Genomic DNA, 27,602 nt, shown 5'->3' with positions numbered 1-27,602 from the left:
TCTGGTGTTCAACCTTCCCAAGTTCTCTCACGTCACCCCGCTCCTCCGCTCTCTCCACTGGCTTCCAGTTGAAGCTCGCATCCGCTACAAGACCATGGTGCTTGCCTACGGAGCTGTGAGGGGAACGGCACCTCAGTACCTCCAGGCTCTGATCAGGCCCTACACCCAAACAAGGGCACTGCGTTCATCCACCTCTGGCCTGCTCGCCTCCCTACCACTGAGGAAGTACAGTTCCCGCTCAGCCCAGTCAAAACTGTTCGCTGCTCTGGCCCCCCAATGGTGGAACAAACTCCCTCACGACGCCAGGACAGCGGAGTCAATCACCACCTTCCGGAGACACCTGAAACCCCACCTCTTTAAGGAATACCTAGGATAGGATAAAGTAATCCTTCTCACCCCCCCTTAAAAGACCTAGATGCACTATTGTAAAGTGGCTGTTCCACTGGATGTCATAAGGTGAAAGCACCAATTTGTAAGTCGCTCTGGATAAGAGCGTCTGCTAAATGACTTAAATGTAAATGTAATTATTATTATTATTATTAAAATAACATGCAAAACAGTCAACAAAAAACATGACATTTATTTAGATAAAGAGGTGGGGCTGAGTGAGGGGTTGCCACTGATTGTGTGTCACTTTTGCCACTAACTGTTCTTTCATGAAGAAATCACAAATTTCTCCAAAAGTCTAATAGGCTAATGGAACTTCACTTCATATTTTGTGTGTGTAGTATTTTATTAAGTAAGTAAGTGAGGAAAAATATATACCCATTTATTTTATTGATGCAATACAAATACAAAAAAATTAACCTTGTCACTTCAATCATGTCTAAAAGATCTCACTGGGCACACACTGGTTGAATCAACATTGTTTTCACACTGTTCCTGTGTTTTTAGTGTTGGTTCAAGCTGTTTATGGGAGTGTGTCTTTGTGCTTTGCCTCTTCATCTATGTATTTAGATCTTTGGCATCTACACAAACAGCCAGTTATATTCACCACAAAGGAAGTGCTCCCTATAACAGAAGACACTGTGGGCCACTTTGTCTATCTAGTGATGAAAGGGAAGCCTGTTGCTGGGTTTCAGAGAGTCTGTTTTCTGGAGGAAATAAAAACACTCAGCCCCAGAGAGGATCACACTGATAAATGTGTTTTTATGTGTCTGACCTGCAACTGGAGATGTATCAGACAGACACAAAATATAAATTGAAACACTTTTATATGTCTCTGAAACCTGTGTTTCATGTGGGGATAACTGTACAATCAGTCAAAGAAGAGAGAGGATATACACAGAGAGCGAGAGAGAGCGAGAGAGCGAGAGAGAGAGAGAGAGAGAGAGCTTTCACCAGTGAAAGCTAGTGTCTGGTTTACATATGGTTAAAAATATATGCATTAAAATGCAACAATGTTTACAGTGTAATACAAAAATAAATATGACTGCATATCAATTAAATGTTATTGCTGTTTTTTTTAAATCCCAGAAACATTGCAAACGATGATTGAATGGTAGACAACCTCAGAGGGTATAATAGCAAAGAAACAAGAGTTCATGCCTTGAAGACAAAGCTGTCATCACACTGAGGGTGTTATTTTGTGTGTGTCTGTATGTGTGTGTGTGTGTGTGTCTAAGGTATCAGTGGTTGGCTGTCTTTAGGGTTCCTCTGATCTGCCCCCCTCTCCCATCCCTGGCGTATGCGGGTGATGGTTCGGTCCACACAGCTTGAGCAGCAGCACCACAGAGGGAAGCACCAGACACAGCATGTAGCCTGGTGGGGTGTACCACTTGTAGGTGGAGGAACGCAGGAACTTGTTCAAGCCATACAGGTAGGTGTGAGCCGTACATAACAGCAGAGTCAGGTGACCCAGCTTGGACTGGTGGGGGAGAAAAGAACACATAAACACATGAACCACACACACATACACACACATGCCAGGCACGTGCACAGATAGAGGTCTAAGGGAGCTTGAGCACCTGCCCTTTTGCCATCTCATGAGAAATTTAACTTTTTTGTGTACATTTGTGTCTATTTTTTTTAATGTTATCTAAGTGAATTGCCCATCTAACTAGTTAATTTATAATTGTTTTTATCTTACCCCACCCTAGCTGCCAAGAAGCCATTCTTTGCTATCAATCAAGTTAGAGTAGCTAGCTTGTATAACCATCTTAGCTGGCATGCCTGCTGGCAAGGTTGGTAGACATGAAAAAAGCAAGCAGTTACTAAATGTACTGAATAAGACTCACATTCCTTTCAAGCTTTTACCCAGATTTTAGCAGAGATGCAGAGAAGAATATTTAGTTTCTTTAAAAAAAGAACCACCAGTCAGGAGGATACATGGAATTAAGCATAATGATTATGGCTCTAGATTACAGGAAAGAGCTGCTTCAGGTGTTTGACTAACGCAAAATGCTACAACTTCCAGATGGGGGGCCTAGCCATCACCCAGCTATCCTCACGTACCTTGTGCCCCTCAGATTTTTGGGGGTGCATTCTGCCCCTGCGCGCGCGCACACACACACACACACACACACACACACACACACACACACACACACACACACACACACACACACACACACACACACACACGTACACACACACACACACACACACACACACACATGGACACACACACACACACACACACACACACACACACACACACACACACACACACACACACACACACACACACACACGTACACACACACACACACGCACACACACACACACACACACACACACACACACACACACACACACGATCTCTAGGTGAATTCTTCTGACCTGTTGTAATATATTCCTCCTAAATTACATCTGATGAATAATTTAACATTTAAATCACTGCATCAATTTGAGGGAAATGAATGAATTAGAGAATGAGCCGCAGTTTCTCCTGACCCAGTTTCATTTATGAATGAGTGTGTGTGTGTTCTCCGTAGTGATGGGAATACAGCTTCATATCCCCAGCGCATAACCTCTGGCTTGTCTGCTGAAAATCAGATTACTTTCCTGGAGTTTTATTGCATTCTGGCCTGGATGTTGGCTCTGCACCCCACATGAATACGTTAATAAGGGAAACACTGAAGGAGATAAGTGTACAAATTAGGGTTGGGAATTGCCAGGGACCTCAATGCGACATTATCACGATACTTAGGTGCGATACGGTATGTCTGCTGCAGAAAGACGAGAGAGGGTGAGAAAAATGTTTTTTTTTATCAGTCATGGAAATAAAAGTGCTGAAAACATGTTGGCTCACTATTTAAAAAGAAGATGGAGAACAAGCTATAGGATGAAAAATACCAGGGGCACAGCTGACTAGCGCTAGGCAAATCGATACTTGGAGTCAAAGTATCAATATAATATTGTACAAAATATTATTGCGATATGTAAATGTGTTGATTTATTCACCCAACGCTAGTAAAAATGTCTGGTCTAAGTATTCAGTGTGCTCCATTCTGGTAATCCCACCTGTATGAAGCTGAACTCCCTCCAACTGAGAACGTTACTGACGGAGGGAAGAGATGTGATTCCTAACAGGACGTACAGGCTAAATCCTAGAATTCCCAGGGATAAGTAGGAGTCGCCACGCCAGGCCGCCGTTGTATCAAACTCAGTGGTCCTGTTCTCTCTGATCTGAGCGAGAGAGAGCGAGAGAGAGAGAAAGAGCGAGCAAGAGAGAGGTGTAACCAGTGTTTATAATCAAAACCAGTGCCTGAATACTGCTATATACTGTAGGTGTGTGTCCAATATACAGATGTAGGATCTTAATATGACCAGTGTTGTCAAAGCAAAAAATAATCCTTCAGCAACAGCACTTGAACGTTTAGTCCGTTCACAATTTTCCACCAATGTAATGTTACTTGATTGGTGGTTAGGCTATTAGCTGGCCAAAATTAGGCTACATGAAAAGTGCTATACTGTTAAGACATGCTTGAGTACGTTGGCGACTAAGATAATACTTGATTTTTTAAACCTCCTGCATTGGGCTGGATGGCTCAATATGTGGTTCATACATTTCTTTCTTACCTTAATTAGCCACAAAATACTTGAAAAGTGACTGTTTTCTTGAAGCTGTGCATCGCCATTTTCCCTACATTTCCCGCATGTGGGCCAGCTCCCTAGCAATTTGAGTTCTAGCCAAAGAGCTTCAGCCCCTCGCATTTGAGTGACAGCTAGCAAGAGGCCAGCCCAGCATTAACCAATGAGGTTGCAGGGCTGGCCCAACGACTCAGTGGCCACAGCAGATGCAGAGAAAGCAATGACGTGGTGTCACGAAGTATTCGTTTTCGCCACTTTTGGCTCGTGAGTGCTACTTTCAGAGCTACTGGCCAAAAAGTACACAAAAAGTTCCAGAGAATCTCTTTAATATAATGTATTAGTGTGAATTTATGTAAACCCTGCGGCGCATAAAAATCTCAGTGACAACAGAGTGATCAAATTAAGATCTTAAATCTGTACACTATTTTGTCTATCCATTGTTCACTGTTTGAAAATGTGTAGGTGTTCTTACCACAGAGACAGTGCGTTCAGTGGCCTTGAACCTCACATAGTACCTGGGAACAAAATCAATACTTTCTTTACTAAAATCCAAAGGAAGACACATTCCACTGTGTGTGTGTGTGCACATGCATGCGTGTGCATTTGAGTGAATGTTCCACTGACCGTATGGGTATGATAAGTGTATAGAGCACATGCAGAAAGGCGAACCCCAGTGCCAGAAGACCCAGCTGTTTCCTGCACAGCATCCAGCGGTCCAGCCAATCAGGGAAGCGCCTGATGTTAAACATACATAAACACTTATAATCAACAAAAATACAATATATATATATATATATATATATATATATATATATACACACACAAAAGTACACTACTGGTCAAACGTTTTAGAACACCTACTCATTCAAGGGTTTTTCTTTATTATTACTAGAATAATTGTGAAGACTTCAAAACTATGAAATAACATATGGAATCCTGTAATAACCAAAAAAGTGTTAAATAAATAAAAATATATTTTATATTTGAGATTCTTCAAATAGCCACCCTTTGCCTTGATGACAGCTTTGCACACTTGGCATTTCTCAACCAGCTTCATGAGGTAGTCACCTGGAATGCATTTCAATTAACCGGTGTGCCTTGTTAAAAGTTAATTTGTGGAATTTCTTTCCTTCTTTATGAGTTTGAGCCAATCAGTTGTGTGGTGACAAGGTAGGGAAGATAACCCTATTTGCACCAAGACAGTCGTGAAGAGGCAGGGTAGCCTAGTGGTTAGAGTGCTGGACTAGTAACCGAAAGGTTGCAAGTTCAAATCCCCAAGCTGACAAGCTACAAATCTGTCGTTTTGCCCCTGAACAGGCAGTTAACCCACTGTTCCTAGGCCGTCATTGAAAATAAGAATTTGTTCTTAACTGACTTGCCTAGTTAAAAAAAAAGAAAAAAAGGGCACGACAAAACCTATTCCCCCTCAGCAGACTGAAAAGATTTGGCATGGGTCCTCAGATCCTCATAAGGTTCTACAGCTGCACCATCGAGAGCATCCGACTGGTTGTATCACTCACTGCCTGGTATGGCAACTGCTACATCGCTGTGGCCAAGCTCCCTGCCATCCAGGACCTCTATACCAGGCAGTGTCAGAGTAAGGCCCTAAAAATTGTCAAAAACTCCAGCCACCCTAGTCATAGACTGTTCTTTCTGATACCGTATGGCAAGTGGTACCGGAGTCCCCCCCCTCCCACCCACCTCTTTTACACCACTGCTCCTCTCTGTTCTTATCATCTATGCATAGTAACTTTAATAACTCCACCCACATGTACATAACCGGTGCCCCCACACATTGACTCTGTACCGGTACCCCCTGTATATAGTCTCGCTATTGTTATTTTACTGCTGCACTTTAATTACTTGTTACTTTAATTTCTTATTCTTTATTTTTTAATTGCATTGTTGGTTAGGGTCTAGTAAGTATTTCACAGTAAGGTCTACACCTGTTGTATCCTGCGCATGTGACTAATACAATTTGATTTGGTAAAAGACCAAGACCAATATTATGGCAAGAAAAGCTCAAATAAGCAAAGAGAAACGACAGTCCATCATTACTTTAAGACATGAAGGTCAATCAATACAGAAGATTTGAAGAACTTCTTCAAGTGCAGTCGCAAAAACCTTCAAGTGTTATGATGAAACTGGCTCTCATAAGGACCGCCACAGGAATGGAAGACCCAGAGTTACCTCTGCTGCAGAGGATAAATTCATTAGAGTTAACTGCCTCAGAAATTGCAGCTCAAATAAATGCTTCACAGAGTTCAAGTAACAGACACATCTCAACATCAACTGTTCAGAGGAGACTGCGTGAATCAGGCCTTCGTGGTTGAATTGCTGCAAAGAAACCACTACTAAAGGACACCAATAAGAAGAAGAGACTTGATCGGGCAAGAAACACAAGCAATGGACATTAGACCAGTGGAAATTTGTCCTTTGGTCTGTAGTCCAAATTGGAGATTTTTGTTTCCAATCGCCATATCTTTGTGAGACGCAGTGTGTTTGAATGGATGATCTCTGCATGTATATTTCCCACCGTAAAGAATGGAGAAGGAGTTGTTATGGTGTAGGGGTGTTTTTCTGGTGACACTGTCTGCGATTTATTTAGAAACACTTAACCAGCATGGCTACCACAGCATTCTGCAGAGATACGCCATCCCATCTTGTTTGGGCTTAGTGGGACTATCATTTGTTTTTCAACAGGGCAGTGACCCAACACACCTCCAGGCTGTGTAAAGGCTATTTCACCAAGAAGGAGAGTGATGGAGTGCTGCATCAGATGACCTGGCCTCTAGGGTTACAATTTCTGGATTACTACATGATTCCTGATGTGTTATTTCATAGTTTTGATGTCTTCACTATTATTTTACAATGTAGAAAATAGTAAAGAAAAAAGAAAACAACCTTGAATGAGTAGGTGTTCTAAAACCTTTGACTGGTATTGTATGTGGACACCCCTTCAAATGAGTGGATTTGGCTATGTCAGACATACCCTTGCTGACAGGTGTATCAAATCGAGCACACAGCTATGCAATCTCCATAGACAAACATTGGTAGTAGAATGGCCTTACTGAAGATCTCAGTGACTTTCAAGGTGGCACTGTCATAGGATGCAAGTCAGTTCCTAAAATGTCTGCCCTGCTAGAGCTGCCCCGGTCAAAGTTAAGCGCTGTTATTGTGAAGTGGAAATGTCTAGGAGCAACAGCAGCTTAGCCGCGATGTGGTGGACCACACAAGGTCACAGATCAGGGCCGCCGAGTGCTGAAGCGTGTGACATGTAAAGATCGCCTGTCCTCGGTTGCAACACTCACTACAGAGTTCCAAACTGCCTCTGAAAGCAACGTCAGCACAATAACTGTTCGTCTGGAGCTTCATGAGGTGGGTTTCCATAGCGAGCAGCCACACAAAAGCCTAAGATCACCATGCGCAATGCCATGATCTCGCCATCACGGTTGACAACTCCATTGTGTCCTCCTCCCAGAGCGCTAAGAACCTTGGCGTGATCCTGGACAACACCCTGTCGTTCTCAACTAACATCAAGGCGGTGGCCCGTTCCTGTAGGTTCATGCTCTACAACATCCGCAGAGTACGACCCTGCCTCACACAGGAAGCGGCGCAGGTCCTAATCCAGGCACTGGTCATCTCCCGTCTGGATTACTGCAACTCGCTGTTGGCTGGGCTCCCTGCCTGTGCCATTAAACCCCTACAACTCATCCAGAACGCCGCAGCCCGTCTGGTGTTCAACCTTCCCAAGTTCTCTCACGTCACCCCGCTCCTCGGCTCTCTCCACTGGCTTCCAGTTGAAGCTCGCATCCGCTACAAGACCATGGTGCTTGCCTACGGAGCTGTGAGGGGAACGGCACCTCAGTACCTCCAGGCTCTGATCAGGCCCTACACCCAAACAAGGGCACTGCGTTCATCCACCTCTGGCCTGCTCGCCTCCCTACCACTGAGGAAGTACAGTTCCCGCTCAGCCCAGTCAAAACTGTTCGCTGCTCTGGCCCCCCAATGGTGGAACAAACTCCCTCACGACGCCAGGACAGCGGAGTCAATCACCACCTTCCGGAGACACCTGAAACCCCACCTCTTTAAGGAATACCTAGGATAGGATAAAGTAATCCCTCTCACCCCCCTTAAAAGATTTAGATGCACTACTGTTCCACTGGATGTCATAAGGTGAATGCACCAATTTGTAAGTCGCTCTGGATAAGAGCGTCTGCTATATGACTTAAATGTAATGTAAATGTAAAGCTCTCCACCATTGGACTCTGGAGCGGTGGAAACGCGTTCTCTGGCAGTCCGACTGCATAGTGCCAAATGTAAAGTTTGATGGAGGAAGAATAATTTTCTGGGGCTGTTTTCATGGTTCGGGCTAGGTCCCTTAGTTCCAGTGAAGGGACATCTTAATGCTACAGCATACAATTACATTCTAGATGATTCTGTGCTTCCAATGTTGTGGCAACAGTTTGAGGAAGGCCCTTTCCTGTTTCAGGATGACAATGCCCCGTGCACCAAGCGAGGTCCATTCAGAAATGGTTTGTCGAGATTGGTGTGGAAGAACTTGACTGGCCTGCACAGAGCACAGAGCACACATCTTAACCCCATGGAACACCCTTGGGATAAATTGGAACACCAACTGCTAGCCAGGCCTAATCGCTCAACATCAGTGCCCGACCTCACTAATGCTCTTGTGGCTGAATGGAAGCAAGTCCCTGCAGCAATGTTCCAACATCGAATGGATAGCCTTCCCAGAAGATTTGAGGCTGTTATAGTAGCATAGGGTGGACCAACTCCATATTAATGCCCATGATTTTGGAATGAGCTGTTTGTCAAGCTGGTTTCCACATACTTTTGGTCATGTAGTGTAGATGCACACATATACATACATTGTATTGTATACATGTATGCAAACACACTCACATACACACAGAGGTCTGACCTGTACTTGGTGCCTCTGTAGAGCTGCAGGAAGGAAGCCAGGACACCAGGCAGGTAACAGAGAGACAGCATGATCAGAGACACGATGGGACACACCTGGCGAGAACACACACACACACCTTGAACAGCTGATAACACACACAGAAACACAAACACATCGAGGGCCTGTGGCCAGTACCTTGTTAGCCAGTGAGACTATGATTCTGAAGGAGATGTCTTCGCCCTGGGTGACGTATGCATAGATGATGTCTCTGATCAGCAGGTAGAAGAAGAAGGCAGCACTGAGGCCAGTGGCGATGTACAGGGGGAGCCTCCACTGGGGGAACAGCTGCAGGGGGAAGTCCTCCAGCTCCCGGGCCACTGAGAGAAAGCCCTGGTCCAAGGCACTGAAACCCAGCTTGGTGGCTACCGCCATCACCGCCTGCTTGGCCTCCACACTTTCCCCGCAGATATACACCTGACATATATTTATGCACATACAGTGGAGTCCGAAATGATTGACACCCTTTATAAATATGCACAAAAATACCTACATAAAATAAATCATTCAAATACTGAGCTATAATGTATGTTCCAAAAATGTGGGACATTATATTATTTTATACTAATACTTGTGCTTAGTGAAAGATATTTTGTTTAACAAGTAATAATCTTTAAAAAAGGTATTGACACCCCTGTTTTCAATACCTCACTTTGTGAGGTTAACGACACTGAGCCTTATTCTAAAATGTGACCCGTTTCAGAAAACTAGGTGTATGTCGTGGGTACACAACTACACACAAGAGCCATTTGAACATAATCTTTTTTTAAGCAAAATGCGTTTATTGGCAGAAATGCCTTCTGGAACATGTGAACTTTCATGTGCCCTTAGTAACAAACTTGTATGCTATCTGTAAATACCAAATATTTTTTTTAAAATTACCAGCCTAGTTGGTTTAGCCACTGAAAAGGCAGCAACTTTCCCGCAAGCCATGATTGGCTGAAATAACGAGTGGGCTGGATATGCTGAGAGATGAGTTTGGATTGGACTGCCATATAGCACGCTTCTGTCTACTTGAGCTGGTTAGTATGTGTAGGTAATCCTGTCTAACGCGGCTTCTAAAACAGAACTGCATAAGAGTTTAAAATCTGTGGAATTAGAGTATGATAGCTAAGGAGATGGAGAAAACACTTGTCTCCGGATTACATCTTTAAGCATCCATGACAAGGAGAAGCATCCAACGATAATGTATACACAGGTAAGCTAGTCTAGCCTTGACAAAATACTCCACTATGAAAGTATCCATTTCAATAGAATGTCACTGCGACAACAGCTGATAGAAGTAGCTGGTAAATTCGCTCTGGCAATCTACTCCGATTTTAGACCATAGGTAAGGGAGTCTAGCTAGCTACATTTTCAGATATTACACGTGTTTAATTTTGACAGAGTCTTTTCATAAAGTATACTGTTAGCTAGCTAGCTAATGTTAGCTGGCTGGATCGCTAGCTAACATTACATGTATGATCTTATTATTAATATCTCAGAGCAATTTGCTTTGCTTGTTATAGCCTAATGTTAGCTAGCTAACATTGAACTTGGTTGGTTAGCTAGCTAGCTACATGTCTTAACAAAAGACTCCACTATGCAAGTGTCCATTTTAATAGAATGTCCCTGCGACAACTGTTTGCCAGTTAGCTTGGGTGTTTGACTGCTGTTGTTTGGACAGAATGCTCAGATCAACCCTTAAAGAGATTGGTGGAGCTAAAGCTTAAGAGGGTGTGAAAGGTGCTGAATGGACGTAGACAAAGAAGAGTCCTCCAGTATTTGTTTTACCTTTATTTAACTAGGCAAACCTCAACTAGAGCTCTCCAGTATGTACCAAAACAATTCCTCAAAAGTGAGGTTACAAGTTAATCAACTTTCAAAGCAGAAGTACTTTCCCATTGTTCCTCAAATGCAGTATATGATATACCATTGTGTAGCTCTGTGTCTCTGCTTTTATCCAATTTAAAAAACACAATTTCAAATGTTGCTACATAAGACCAAATCAAGGCTGAGCACACCAGTTGTGGATTTGGCATTGAAAAACACAAGCATATGCAGAAATGTACTTCAAACCCACTGTTAAATATTTGACTCATTTCAGGACACTAGGCGTATGTTGTGCGTCACTACTTCACAGGAGAGACATTTGAATATAATTTTTATTAAAAAATTCCAAATGCTTTTTTAGTCAGAAATGCCTTCTGGAACATGTGAACTTTCATGTGCCTTAATAACAAACGTGTATGCCATCAGTAAATACAAATAAAATTGCCTAGTTGATTTCTTTATGGAAAAGTCAGGAACCTTCCCGCCAGCCATGATTGGCTGAGATAATGGATGGGCTGGACATGCCCATCCATTATTCGGATTGGTTGCCATGTAGCACGCTTCTGTCTATAACATGATCTGGTCAGTTTGTGTAGGTAATCCTTTCGAATGTGGCTTTTTTTTTTAAGATATCACGTAGTACATGTAGAACTGCAAAAGTGTTGTTCACCACTTTCTGGAGGACCGAGTTTTGAAATCAGTGGAATTAGATTATGATAGCTAAGGAGATGGAGGAAATTCTGGCATTTGATTGCAAATATGCAGAGGGAGTCGAAAAGAGAACACATATAAAATGCATCTTAAAACTAAGGACAACTATGGTATCCGTGACAGAGAGGGGGAAGTGTCTATCCGTCTATCCAGGTAAGATAGTCTAGCTAGCTACATTTTCAGATATTATATGTTTCTATTTTGTCAGAAAGTTGTTTTCATTTCAAATCAAAGCATATATTTAGCTAGCTAGCTAACTTTAGCTGGCTAGCTTACTAACATTATGTGTATAATCTGTGTATTAATATTATTTGTATCTCTGAGCCATTTGCATTGCTAGTTATAGCCTAACATTAGCTAGCTAGATAACATTGAACCTTGTTGGTTAGCTACCTGCAGATTCATGAAGGGTAGGGACATTATGAGTTGGGATTATGGGTCATTGTTTAGCTAACCTTAGCTGGCCGGCTCACTACATGTCTAAACAGAAGACTCCACTATGCAAGTAGCTTTGATTTTAATTGATATTGTATGTTTTTAACAGAGATGGTATCGTGAAGAACATGACTTGCACCAAAGTCAAATTAGGGTATAATGTTAGGCCAACGAGACATTGTCCAAGTACTAAAATGCTACGGTAGAATGACCTGCTTTTATTTCGTCACACTCACAACCGCAAGCTATTTTCTGTAATTGGCTCGCCATCAACTTGTAAATAACGATCTTGTTGTGAGTTTCTTTTCCTGTAATAATGAAGACAAATAAGCTAAGATGTTGTCAGCTTTATGATATGGTCATTATTTGAGCTGGCTAGCCAGCTAACTTAACATTAGCTAGCTAGCTAACAAGCTAGAAACAAGTCAAAACATTGTTTGGAAAGTTGCTTTTAGTTGCCTGGTTTGCTAGATTGACGTATACTAAATACATTTTTAAATGGGTGGGTTTATTGGTGTTAAGGGCTAGGCTAGGATTTTCTCCTACCATATCTTTTGTGTTATATTCTCCTACATTACTATGACATTTCTATGAACTTCAAAGTGTTTTCTTTCCAATGGTACCAATTATATGCATATCCTGGCTTCAGGGCCTGAGCAACAGGCAGTTTACTCTGGGCATGTCATTCAGGCGGAAATTGAGAAAAAAGAGGCCTAGCCCTAAGAAGTTATTTAAATACATTAGTTATGCTATTTTGGACCACCAAGCTGCTAATGCAGCCTTTCGTTTTTGTGTTTATACTTTTTCCTAACGACAACGACAGGTTTGATGTTCCTGATGTCAATGCAACAACTGTCGATAGACTTAGTTTAAACTAACCTTTAGTCATGAAATCTTTGGCCTCGCGTGAATCCTAAAAGAGATGGGTGGGGCTAAGGCTTAAGAGGGTGTGAATGATGCTGAATGGGTGTTCTTTCTTAAAACTGAGGTTTCAAAGCAGAATTACTTTCCCATTGTTTCTCAACTGTAGTGTATGATATACTATTTTCTAGCTCTGAGCCTCTACTTTGTAAAATGTAAAAAAACACCATTTCCAATGTTGCTACATAAGACAGAATCGAGATGATATTTTGCTTACACTGGTCCTTGGGTCCTTGTTAAGGTCAATGGCATCATTAACTTTACCTAGTACCTGGATTTGTTTTACAATGAACTTGATTGCCTCTACCAGGACGCCGGAACTTGGATGAAAGTGTATTTCCAGCAAGACAATAACCCCAAGCACTAATAAAATCCACCAAGAATTGGTTAATTGTCCCCCACAATGCACAATACAGGTTTCTAGCTCCAGAATGAAGCTGTACTTATTCAGCACGGAGGAGAGAAAGTAAGACAACCATTTTCATTCCCTGTCTTCTAGGTAAGCAACTCCAGTGTAGATTTGGTCTTGAGTTTTAGGTTATTGTCCTGCTGAAAGGTGAATTCAGCTACCAGTGGCTGGTGGAAAGCAGACTGAACCAGGTTTTCCTGTAGGATATTGCTCATGCTTTTATTTATTGTATTTTTATTTCACCTTTATTTAACCAGGTAGGCCAGTTGAGTTCTCATTTACAACTGTGACCTGGCCAAGATAAAGCAAAGCAGTGTGACAAAAACAACAACACAGAGCTACACATAAACAAACGTACAGTCAATAACACAACAGAAAAATCTATATTTATCTATTTTTTATCTTTATTTAACTAGGCAAGTCAGTTAAGAACAAATTCTTATTATCAATGACAGCTGAGGAACAGTGGGTTAACTGCCTTGTTCAGGGGCAGAACGACAGATTTTTACCTTGTCAGCTCGGGATTCAATCTAGCAACCTTTCAGTTACTAGCCCAACGCTCTAACAACCTTTCAGTTGCAAGATTTAGCATTAACACTGGAGTGATAGATGTGCAGATGATGATGTGCAAGTAGAGGTATTGGGGTGCAAAAGAGCAAGAAGATAAATAACAATATGGGGATGAAGTAGTTGGGTGTGCTATTTACAGATTGACTGTGCACAGGTACAGTGATCGGTAAGCTGCACTGACAGCTGATGCTTAAAGTTAGAGAGGGAGATATAAGACTACAGCTTCAGTGATTTTTGCAATTCGTTCCAGTCATTGGCAGCAGAGAACTGGAAGGAAAGGTGGCCAAAAGGATGTGTTGGCTTTGGGGATGACTAGTGAAATATACCTGCTGGAGCGCATGCTACAGGTGGGTGTTGCTATGGTGATCAGTGGGCTGAGATAAGGCTGGGCTTTACCTAGCACAGACGTATAGATGACCTGGACCCAGTGGGTTTGGTGACGAATTTGCGAATATGTAGCGAGGGCCAGCCATCGAGAGCATACAGATCGCAGTGATGGGTAGTATATGGGGCTTTGGTGACAAAACGGATGCCACTGTGATACACTACATCCAATTTGCTGAGTAGAGTGTTATGTAAAGTTATTTTGTAAATGACAAAAGTCAAGGATCGGTATGATAGTCAGTTTTACGAGGGTATGTTTGAATGAAGTAGGCTTTGATGATTAGCTCTATTCCATTAATTGTTTATCCTGAAACATGTCCCAGTCCTTAACGATTACAAGCATACTCATATCACAATGAAGCCACCACTATGCTTGAAAATAGATGGAGTGGTACTCAGCAATGTGTTGCATTGGATTTGCCCAAAAAATATAACACTTGGTATTCAGGACAAAAAGTGAATCGCTTTGCCACATTTATTGCAGTATTACTTTAGTGTCTTGTTGCAAACAGGATGCATGTTTTGGAATATTTTTATTCTGTACAGGCTTTCTTCTTTTCACTCAACTACAATGTTGTTGATCCATCCTCAGTTTTCTCATAAACCCTGTACAGACAGGGCTATGAAGGGCTATATAACTACATTTGATTTGATTTGAAATGTACTTGAAGGTAGAGTTATTAAAGTAACTATGCATAGATAATAACAGGGAGTAGCAGCAGCGTAAAAGATGGGGGGATAATGCAAATAGTCTGGTTAGCCATTTGATTATATGTTCAGGTGTCTTATGGCTTGGGATTAGAAGCTGTTTAGAAGCCTCTTGGACCTAGACTTGGCGCTCTGTTACTGCTTGCCGTAAGGTAAAAAAAACAGTTTATGACTAGGGTGGCTGGAGTCTTTGACAATTTTTAGGGCCTTCCTCTGACACCGCCTGGTATAGAGGTCCTGGATGACAGGAAGCTTGGCCCTGGTGATGTAATGGACCTTACTTACAAGCAGTTGCCATACCAGGCAGTGGTGCAACATGTCAGGGTGCTCTCGATGGTGCAGCTGTGGATCCTTTTGAGGATCTGAGGAACCATGCAAATCTTTTCAGTCTCCTGAGGGGGAATAGGTTTTGTCAAGCCCTCTTCCAGACTGTCTTGGTGTGCTTGGACCATGTTAGTTTGGTGGTGATCTGGATGCCAAGGAACTTGAAGCTCTCAACCTGCTCCATTACAGCCCCGTCGATGAGAATCGGGGTGTGCTCGGTCCTCCTTTTCCTGTAGTCCACAATCACCTCCTTTGTCTTGATCACGTTGAGGGAGAAGTTGTTGTCCTTGCACCACACGGCCAGGTCTCTGACCTCCTCCCTATAGGCTGTTTCGTCGTTGTCGGTGATCAGGCTGTTGTGTCATCGGCAAACTTAATGATGGTGTTGGAGTCGTGCCTGGCCGCGCAGTCATCAGTGAACAGGGAGTACAGGACGGGACTGAGCACGCACCCCTAAGGGGCTCCCGGATCAGATGTGTTGTTACCTACCCTTACCACCTGGGGGTGGCCCGTCAGGAAGTCCAGGAATCTGTTGCAGAGGGACCCAGGGTGTTTACTGACGTGTCCCTGGGTCCTTAGCTTAGTTATGATCTTTGAGGGCACTATGGTGTTGAATGCTGAGCTGTAGTCAATGAAAAGCATTCTCACATAGGTGTTATTTTTGTTCAGGTGTGAAAGGGCAGTGTGGAGTACAATAGAGATTGCATCATCTGTGGATCTGTTGGGGCGGTATGCAAATTGGAGTAGGTCTAGTGTCTCTGGGATAATGGTGTTTATTTGAGCCATGACCAAAGCACTTCATGGCTACAGACGTGAGTGCTACGAGTCGGTAGTCATTTAGGCAGGTTACCTTAGTGTTCTTGAGCACAGGGACTATGGTGGTCTGCTTGAAACATGTTGATATTACAGACTCAGACAGGGAGAAAATGTCAGTGAAGACACTAGCCAGTTGGTCAGCGCAAGCTTGGAGTACACAATCTGATAATCCGTCTGGCCCCGTGGCCTTGTCAATGTTGACCTGTTTAAAGGTCTTACTCACATCGGCTGCGGAGAGCGTGATCACACAGTCATCCGGAACAGCTGATGCTCTCATGCATGTTTCAGTGTTACTTGACTTGAAGCGAACATAGAAGTAATTAGCCCGTCCGTTAGGCTCATGTCACTGGACAGCTCTCGGCTGTGATTCCCTTTGTAGTCTGTAAAAGTTGCAAGCCCTGCCACATCCGACGACTGTCGGAGCTTGTGTGGTGCGATTCGATCGTAGTCCTCTATTGACGCTTTTCCTGTTTGATGGTTCGCCGGAGGGCCAAGCGGGATTTCTTATAAGCTTCCGGGTTAGAGTCCCGCTCCTTGAAAGCGGCATCTCTACCCGTTAGCTCAGTGCGGATGTTGCCTGTAATCCATAGCTTCTGGTTGGGGTATGTATGTACAGTCACTATGGGGATGACGTCATCGATGCACTTGTTAATGAAGCCAGTGACTGATGTGGTGGACTCCTCAATGCCATCAGAAGAATCCAAGAACATATTCCAGTCTGTGGTCTGTGCTTGCAAAACAGTCCTGTAGCTTAGCATCTGCTTCATCTGACCACTTTTTTATTGATCGAGTCACTGGTGCGTCCTGGTTAAATATTTTCTTGTAAGCAGGAATCAGGATGATAGAATTATGTTCAAATTTGCCGAATGGAGGGCGAGGGAGAGCTTTGTATGCTTCTCTGAGTGTGGAGTAAAGGTGGTCTAGAGTTTTTTTCCCCACATTGAACATGCTGATAGAAATTAGGTCAAACGGATTTAAATTTCCCTGCATTAAAGTCCCCGGCCACTAGGAGCGCCGCCTCTGGATGAGCGTTTTCCTGTTTGCTTATGGTGGTATACAGCTCATTGAGTGTGGTCTTAGTGCCAGTATTGGTCTGTTGTGGTAAATAGACAGCTACGAAAATTACAGATGAAAACTCTCTAGGTAGATAGTGTGGTCTACAGCTTATCATGAGATACTCTACCTCAGGCGAGCAAAACCTTGAGACTTCATTAGATATCATGCACCAGCTGTTGTTTACAAATATACGTAGACCGCAACCCCTTGTCTTACCAGAGGCTGCCGATACAGTGTAGAAGTTTGACATTATGGGGTAATGTGTAGGCCAGTTAGAGAAAATCTAAATGTAATCAAATTAAATTCAGGCTGTAACTCAACAAAATGTAAAGGGATGTGAATACTTTCTGAAGGCACTGTAGATGAACTATTTATACAAAAGTATGTGGACACCCCTTCAAATTAGTGAAATTCTGAAATTCCAGCGACACCTGTTGCTGACAGTCGTATAAAATCTGCACACAGCCATGCAATCTCCATAGACAAACATTGACAGTAGAATGGCCTTACTGAAAAGCTCAGTGACTTTCAACATGGGACCGTCACAGGATGCCATCTTTCCAACAAGTCAGTTCATCAAATATCTGCCCAGCTAGAGCTGCCCCATCACCTGTAAGTGCTGTTATTGCGAAGTGGAAATGTCCAGGATTAACAACGGCTCAGCCGTGATAAGGTAGGCCACAAAAGCTCACAGAACGGGGTGGCTGAGTCCTGAAGTGCGTAGCGTAGTAAAAATCAGCCGTCCTCGGTTGCAACTTTGGGGCTCTTTGCTGTTTCAGCATGACAATACCCCTGTGCACAAAGCGAGCTACATACAGAAATGGTTTGTCATATCAGTGTGGAAGACCTTGACTGGCCTGCACAGAGCTCTGACCTCAACCCCGTTGAACACCTTTTGAGTGAATTGGAACACTGACAGAGAGCCTCACTACTGCTCTTGTGGATGAATGGAAGCCAGTCCCCGCAACAATGTTAGTGGAAAGCCTTCCCAGAAGACTGGGGCTGTAATAGCAGCAAAGGGGGGACCAACTCCATTTTAATGCCCATAATTTTGGAATGAGATGTTTGACGAGCATGTGTCCACATACTTTTGTATACATGTAGTGTACACACTGCACATGTAGTGTATATAGACTTGAATCTAGCAGCCAATTGGTTTCATGGGCATGGCTTGAACCTTGATTCGTGTACCTGTCTGTTGGCATCTGAAGGTCCATTCTGCAGACTCCAGGCAGACAGGGTGTTGAAGCCTTTAACCACCTCAGCTCCAGGGACCAGGATGTTCATGTACATATTACCACATTTACATTACATCAACATATTAAAACATTCCTAATTTACAAAAAAACATACACATAATAACAACATTTACTGTATAGCGCTCACCTTTGCAGGTATTCTGCGTTGGCCTCTGGGTACTGATTCTTCCTCAGGTTGTTACTGAGGTCCACCAACACCTGCAATTCAATATGGAATCAAATACACTGATTCATACTTTGTATTTGCCAAAACACTGGAATTCACATTATATTGGCTAAATGCACTGGTACATACAATACATTGGCTAAATAAAAAAGCATTTCGCTCGACGCGCAATATCATCTGCTAACCATGTGTATGTGACCAATACAAATTTGATTTGAAATACACTGGGACATAGAATATACTGGCTAAATACGCTGGGATATACATTATATTCGGCAACTTTACAGTTACATGCTGACAAAACAGACATTCATACATATAGCAAAAGTAATAAAACATATATGCTACCTTTCCCTTTAGCTGATTGGCCAGTGGTACCAGGAAGTCGTAGTGTTCTCTCTAGACTGTGATGAAGATCAGATGGGCTGACTGAGCAGCTGCAGCATGGCCCAGGACCTGCATATACATCATCAACATGTTGATACACACATAAACACAAATACAGTATATTCACATATACTCCTTCAAACATAAACAAATATATTGAAATACATTTACAACACAGTAAAAACAGATCTATTTTATTTTGTACTTGTGCTCCGTGGGGTATGAGGCTGCTGCTGTTGTGGGGCCGTCGGCTGCCGAACACCACCCCGTACCCCGCCTGCAGCAGACGCAGGCCCAGAGAGCGCCCCAGGTCCCCCGTCCCAAACACACACACCCTCTCACATTCAGGTGATGTTATTAGCATTGCAACAGGTTTAACATCAATTTGTAAAATACATGAACTTACCTTGTGGGTTGTCAGAGTGCCTTGTTGGTGTGTGTGAGAGAGCTGAATACTTATCTTCTACTTGTTTCCTCTTCTACTTGTTTCATTTCTATCATCAGCAGTTATGACACAAAAAGGAAACAGGTATATCATGCAAACTTGACAGACATTATTGACCTAAACAGGTATTATTTTTCACCAGTTCCCTTACTTATAGAAATATTGACTCAGTCACACAAGAGGAAACATCAGCATAGACAACTTGAACTTCAATAGATCTTAGATCTCTTTTTTTGAGTTCGTCAAGAAATGATTCCTAAACCGGGAATTTTACATCAGGGTTTTCATTAATACTGTAGATATGTATTGAAGAACATAACATTATAAACATTTATTTGATCCAGATGAACAATAGCAGTCACAAGTTGATATAACATTGATAATGTAGTACTTTACAAACACTCACAACACACATTCATAAAAATAGCATTATACCAAGTACAATGAAAGAAAAGGAGATGAGGCTAAAGCAACAGAAAGGGAAACAAACCAATCAACAGAACATTTCAAATGTGGAAACTTTTGAGAGCATAAACAAATGAAAAGGTATATTTAACCTCTTCAACCTATGGGGGCGCTATTTCATTATTGGATAAAAAAACGTGCCCGTTTTAAGCGCAATATTTTGTCACAAAAAGATGCTCGACTATGCATATAATTGACAGCTTTGGAAAGAAAACACTCTGACGTTTCCAAAACTGCAAAGATATTATCTGTGAGTGCCCCAGAACTGATGCTACAGGCGAAACCAAGATGAAACTTCAAACAGGAAATTAGCAGGATTTTTGAGGCTCTGTTTTTCATTTTCTCCTAATATGGCTGTGAAAGCGCCAGGAATGAGCCTGCCCTTTCTATCGTTTCTGCAAGTTGTCTGCAGCATTGTCACGTATTTGTAGGCATATCATTGGAAGATTGGCCATAAGAGACTACATTTACCAGGTGTCCGCCCGGTGTCCTTTGTTGAAATTGCTGCGTAATCTCCAAGCTGCTCGCATTCATCCATGTGATTGAGACAGAGAGGAGAATTCCAGGAATGATATATCATGAAGAGATATGTGAAAAACACCTTGAGGATTGATTCTAAACAACGTTTACCATGTTTCAGTCGATATTATGGAGTTAATGTGGAAAAAAGTTTGGCGTTTTGATTAATGAATTTTCGGGGTTTTTTGGTAGCCAAACATGACGCAGAAAACGGACCGATTTCTCCTGCACAAATCATCTTTCAGGAAGAACTGAACATTTGTTATCTAACTGAGAGTCTCCTCATTGAAAACATCCGAAGTTCTTCAAAGGTAAATGATTTTATTTGAATGGTTTTCTGGTTTTTGTGAAAATGTTGCCTGCTGAATGCTAACGCTAAATGCTAATGCTAGCTATCAATAGCTATCAATACTGTTACACAAATGCTTGTTTTGCTATGGTTGAGAAGCATCTTTTTGTAAATCTGAGATGACAGTGTTGTTAACAAAAGGCTAAGCTTGAGAGCTAGCATATTGATTTAATTTCATTTGCGATTTTCATGAAGAGTTAACGTTGTGTTATGCTAATGAGCTTGCGGATAGATTTACACAATCCTGGATCCGGGATGGCTCGACGCAAGAAGTTAAACAGTATTGTGCATTTTAAACATCCTGCATTATTCACCTGTGCATTTTTAGTTTCCTCATGAACCAGGTTTCCATCCAACCTTTATGTGAGTAAACTGTCAGATAAAAAAAAAGGTCATGACAGGCCTGATGGAAACAGCACATTTTTCGGTAAACCTTCCAGATGTGTCAAAACATGCTCAACCAGGTGGGATCTTTTTTGAGTCTAAAATAAATAGAGAAATGCCAAAAATTGATATAATAAACATCATACTGAAGTAAACATAGAGTCACACGATGATATAGTGTGCGGTCCTCCCATTACGACTCAGGAAAGCATGCAGTTTAATAATCTACAGATGAAATAAGTTATGACAAACTTCACAGAGTGGTGAAAGTGCACAGTTATGAGCTTGATGCTCCTTTCCAAGAAGTATTAAGGGTCTTTTTCTGGTAATATCATGATTGATGTGCTTGGCTGCTGTTTGAGAAATACAAATACTCTGTCCATAATCATCTCATCATGTAGGCTATACCCGCACTGTATCTGCGAGCTGTTCTATTGGCAGAGTTGAAAATGGAATGCAAACACATTTAGCTTCTATTTTTTATTTGGAACATGGGAATTTAACCACAGAATGTATTTTTGTGTTGACTACATCACGCACAACATTTTACCCACAAGTCAATTTGATGGAAACATCTCTGGTGGGAAAATGCACATTTTGTTTTTATGTGTATTTTAGAATATTCGCATGAAACACTTGTTGTAAATCCAGGTTAATCTTTAAAATGGTGTAAAATACATGTATGTTTGAGGAATTTTAATTATAGGATTTCTGTTGTTTTGAATTTGGCGCCCTGCAGTTTCACTGGCTGTTAACGAGGTGAGACGCTACCGTCCCACATACCCTAGAGAGGTTTAAGTAAGTAAGTGAAGGAAAATATATACCCATTTATTTTATTGATGCAATAAATATAATAAGTCCAAAAGATCCCACTTGTCAGACTCTGGTTGAATCAACACTGTTTCCACATTGTTCCTGTGTTTTTAGTGTTGGTACAAGTGGTTTCTGGGAGTATGTCTTTGTCTCTACATTCTGCATGCACCTAAAAGTTCATCTATGTATTTAGATATTTGGCATCTACACAAACATACAGCTATATCCACCACAAATGGAAGTGTTCCCCATAACATTAGACACTGCGGGCCACTTTGTCTATCTAGTGATGAAAGGGAAACCTGTTGCTGGGTTTCAGAGAGTCTGTTTTCTGGAGGAAAACTCTGCTCCAGAGAGGATCACACTGATAGATGTGTTTTTATGAGTCTGACCTGCCCCCGGAGATGTATCAGACAGACACAAAACATAAATTGAAAAACTTTTACACGGCTCTGAAACCTGTGTTTCATCTGGGTATAACTGTACAATCAGTCAAAGAAGTGAGAGGATATACAGTAAGAGAGAGGATATGAGAGAGAAAGAGCTTTCACCATTCTCTTTACGTAAGAGGGAAAACTAGTGTCTGGTTGACATACGGTTGAAAATATATGCATTAAAATGCAACAATGTAATACAAAAAATAAATACAACTGCATATCAATTAAATGTTATTGTTAACGGCTAACGTTAGTATTCAGCTAACCACGGTTGGTGGTCATCAGCTATCCTTTAGCTCGAAAAGCTATCACCAGTTTTGTACAACGCGACTCAGACCAGAGCATACCGGACCTATTTTCTCTCCATATCCCCGGATTTCTACCCCAAGCTCTGGACATTTACACCTGGATCTTGCAGCTAGCTAGCTGCTATCCGAGTGACTATTGGCTTACGTTGGTCCCGGAGCAAACATGAATTATTCTGGAGCTAGCCAGCTGAAGAGTTCCATCAGCCATTCCTGGCCTACAATCACCTATCCGGACCCGTTTTACTGCCGACGCGGAGCCCAAACGGGCCTTCACGACTGGACTACTGACGTTATCTGCCCGGGGGAGTTATCCAACTGGCCCCTCCGTCGTCACGTTACCTGAACGCACATCTGCGGCCCGCTAATTGTTAGCTGTCTTATCGGCTGGTATCTGAATAGGTCTATCGGACAATTTTCTTGGGTCACTATAACTATTTTGCCAATTGGATTGGTCCCCTCTACCACACGGAACCCCACTAATCTGCCGATGGAAAACGCATGAGGTGGCTAAAAACAGACCTCCATCCTCTGCCAGCTTGCTACCCATGGTCTGGCTAGCTGTCTGAATCGCCGTGACACCAACAAACCTGACTACTCACTGGACCCTTATGATCACTCGGCTAAGCATGTCTCTCCTTAATGTCAATATGCCTTGTCCATTGCTGTTCTGGTTAGTGTTTATTGGCTTATTTCACTGTAGAGCCTCTAGTCCTGCTCATTATACCTTATCCAACCTTTAAGTTCGACCACTCACACATGCGATGACATCACCTGGTTTCAATGATGTTTCTAGAGACAATGTCTCTCTCATCATCCCTCAATGCCTAGGTTTACCTCCACTGTATTCACATCCTACCATACCTTTGTCTGTACATTGTACCTTGAAGCTATTTTATCGCCCCCAGAAAACTCCTTTTACTCTCTGTGCCGGACGTCCTAGACGACCAATTCGCATAGCTTTTAGCAGTACCCTTATCCTAGTCCTCCTCTGTTCCTCTGGTAATGTAGAGGTGAATCCAGGCCCTGCAGTGCCTAGCTCCACTCCTATTCCCCAGGCGATCTCTTTTGATGACTTCTGTAACCGTAATAGCATTGGTTTCATGCATGTTAACTATAGAAGCCTCCTCCCTAAGTTTGTTTTATTCACTGCTTTAGCACTCTGCCAACACGGATGTCCTAGGTGTGACTGAATCCTGGCTTAGGAAGACCACCAAAAACTCTGAAATCTCCATCCCTAACTACAACATTTTCAGACAAGATAGAATGGCCAAAGGGGGCGGTGTTGCAATCTACTGCAGAGATAGCCTGCAGAGTTATGTCCTACTATCCAGGTCTGTACCCAAACAATTTGAACTTCTACTTTCAAAAATCCACCTCTCTAAAAACAAGTCTCTCACCGTTGCCGCCTGCTATAGACCACCCTCTGCCCCCAGCTGTGCTCTGGACGCCATATGTGAACTGATTGCCCCCATCTATCTTCAGAGCTCGTGCTGCTAGGTGACCTAAACTGGAACATGTTTAACACCCCAGCCATCATACAATCTAAGCTTGATACCCTCAATCTCACACAAATTATCAATGAACCTACCAGGTACCACCCCAAAGCCGTAAACACGGGCACCCTCATAGATATCATCCTAACCAACTTGCCCTCTAAATACACCTTTGCTGTTTTCAACCAAGATCTCAGCGATCACTGTCGCATTGCCTGCATCTGTAATGGGTCAGCTCCCTGAAACACTTCAGCGAGCAGGAATTTCTAATCGACCTGGCCCGGGTGTCCTGGAAGGATATGGACCTCATCCTGTCAGTAGAGGATGCCTGATTATTTTTTTTAAATGCCTTCCTCACCATCTTAAATAAGCATTCCCCATTCAATAAATGTAGAACCAGGAACAGATATAGCCCTTGGTTCTCTCCAGACCTGACTGCCCTTAACACAAAAACATCCTATGGCATTCTACATTAGCATCGAACAGCCCCCGTGATATGCAACTTTTCAGGGAAGTTAGAAACCAATATACACAGGCAGTTAGAAGAGCCAAGGCTAGGTTTTTCAAGCAGAAATTTGCTTCCTGCAACACAAACTCAAAAAAGTTCTGGGACACTGTAAAGTCCATGGAGAATAAGAACACCTCCTCCCAGCTGCCCACTGCACTGAGGATAGGAAACTCTGTCACCACTGATAAATCCACTATAATTGAGAATTTCAATAAGCATTTTTCTACGGCTGGCCATGCTTTCCACCTGGCTACCCCTACCCCGATCAACAGCACTGTACCCCCCACAGGAACTCACCCAAGCCTTCCCCTTTTCTCCTTCTCCCAAATCCAGTCAGCTGATGTTCTGAAGGAGCTGCAAAATCTGGACCCCTACAAATCAGCCGGTCTAGACAATCTGGACCCTTTCTTTCTAAAAATTATCTTCTTAAATTGTTGCATCCCCTATTACTAGCCTGTTCAACCTCTCTTTCGTGTCGTCTGAGATTCCCAAAGATTAGAAAGCAGTTGCGGTCATCCCCCTCTTCAAAGGGGGGGACACTCTTGACCCAAACTGTTACAGACCTATATCTATCCTACCCTGCCTTTCTAAGGTCTTCGAAAGCCAAGTCAGCAAACAGATTACCGACCATTTCGAATCCCACCACACCTTCTCCGCTATGCAATCTGGTTTCAGAGCTGGTCATGGGTACACCTCAGCCACGCTCAAGGTCCTAAACGATATCTTAACCGCCATCGATAAGAAACAATACTGTGCAGCCATATTCATTGACCTGGCCAAGGCTTTCAACTCTGTCAAGCACCACATCCTCATCGGCAGACTTGATAGCCTTGGTTTCTCAAATGATTGCCTCGCCTGGTTCACCAACTACTTCTCTGATAGAGTTCTGTGTGTCAAATCGGAGGGCCTGTTGTCCGGGCCTCTGGCAGCGTCTATGGGGGTGCCACAGGGTTCAATTCTTGGGCCGACTCTCTTCTCTGTATACATCAATGTTGTCGATCTTGCTGCTGGTGAGTCTCTGATCCACCTGGACACTGTGTTAACTTCTTCGAGATAGGGGGTGCTCTTTTAATTTTTGGATAAAAAACGTTCCCGTTTTAAACAAGATATTTTGTCACGAAAATATGCTCGACTATGCATGTAATTGACAGCTTTGGAAAGAAAAAACTCTGACGTTTCCAAAACTGCAAAGATATTATCTGTGAGTGCCCCAGAACTAATGCTACAGGCGAAACCAAGATGAAATTTCATACAGGAAATGCCCCAGATTCTGAAGGCGCTGTGTTCCAATGTCTCCTTATATGGCTGTGAATGCGCCAGGAATGAGCCTGCACTCTCTGTCGTTTCCCCAAGGTGTCTGCAGCATTGTGACGTATTTGTAGGCATACCATTGGAAGATTGACCATAAGAGACTACATTTACCAGGTGTCCGCCCGGTGTCCTGCGTCGAAATTATTGCGTAATCTCCAGGTCCATGCGCGTTCCATTTCTTCAGAGGAGAAACCAAACTGCCACGAATGATTTATCATCGATAGATATGTGAAAAACACCTTGAGGATTGATTCTAAACAACGTTTGCCATGTTTCTGTCGATATTATGGAGTTAATTTGGAAAAAAGTTTGCGTTGTAATGACTTAATTCTCAGGTTTTTTCTTACCCAAACGTGATGAACAAAACGGAGCGATTTGTCCTACACAAATAATCTTTTTGGAAAAACGGAACATTTGCTATCTAACTGAGAGTCTCCTCATTGAAAACATCTGAAGTTCTTCAAAGGTAAATGATTTTATTTGAATGCTTTTCTTGTTTTTGTGAAAATGTTGCATGCTGAATGCCAGGCTTAATGCTATGCTAGGCTATCAATACTCTTACACAAATGCTTGTTTAGCTATGGTTCAAAAGCATATTTTGAAAATCTGAGATGACAGTGTTGTTAACAAAAGGCTAAGCTTGAGAGCAAATATATTTATTTCATTTCATTTGCGATTTTCATGAATAGTTAACGTTGCGTTATGGTAATGAGCTTGAGACTATAAATAGGATCCCGGATACGGGATTGCTCATCACAACAGGATAGCAACCTTCCAGATGAGCTTCAATGCCATACAACTCTCCTTCCGTGGCCTCCAACTGCTCTTAAATACAAGTAAAACCAAATGCATACTCTTTGAAAACATCGCTGCCTGTTCTGCCCGGTAAAGCATTTTATTTGAATGCTTTCTGATTTTGTGAATATGTGGACAACTACAAATACCTAGGTATCTGGTTATACTATAAACTCTCCTTCACAAATGCTTGTTTAACATCTTCAATCCAAAGTTAATTTTGAAAATTCTGAGATTTTCAGTGTTGTTAATCAAAACTCATGCTGCTAAACATATTTATTTCATTAAACTGACCATCCTACCAATTAACGCCATCCGTTTAGTCACCAAAGCCCCATATACTAAATCACCACTGGACCTGGATTGCTCTCGTCACAACAGGCTGGCAACCTTCCAGATGAGCTTCAATGCCAACACCCCTTCCGTGGCCTCCAACTGCTCTTCTCACCGTAGCAGCACCCACCTGTAGCACGCGCTCCAGCAGGTATATCTCTCTGGTAACCCCCAAAACCAATTCTTCCTTTGGCCCCCTCTCCTTCCAGTTCTCTGCTGCCAATGACTGGAACAAATGACAAAAATCTCTGAAACTGGAAACACTTAACTCCTCACTAGAGTTAAGCAGAGCAGCTCACAGATTACTGCACCAATACATAGCCCATCTATAATGTATCCCAAAAACTACCTCTTCCCCTACTGTATTTATTTATGTATTTATTTAGCTCTTCTGCACCCCATTATTTATATTTCTACTTCGCACATTCTTCCACTGCAAATCAACCATTCCAGGGTTTTACTTGCTATATT

General features: G+C 42.5%; 1 pseudogene; it reads right to left on the bottom strand.

Annotated features, from left to right (window-relative positions):
• Positions 1-760: 760 nt before the first annotated feature.
• On the bottom strand, positions 761-18,452 carry LOC115114522 (metalloreductase STEAP4-like; annotated as a pseudogene).
• Positions 18,453-27,602: the final 9,150 nt, after the last annotated feature.

The sequence above is a fragment of the Oncorhynchus nerka genome, linkage group LG3 (assembly GCF_034236695.1).
Source record: "Oncorhynchus nerka isolate Pitt River linkage group LG3, Oner_Uvic_2.0, whole genome shotgun sequence".
NCBI lineage: Eukaryota > Metazoa > Chordata > Actinopteri > Salmoniformes > Salmonidae > Oncorhynchus > Oncorhynchus nerka.
Note: the sequence above shows the minus strand (reverse complement) of the source record. Positions and strands in the feature narration are given on the sequence as shown.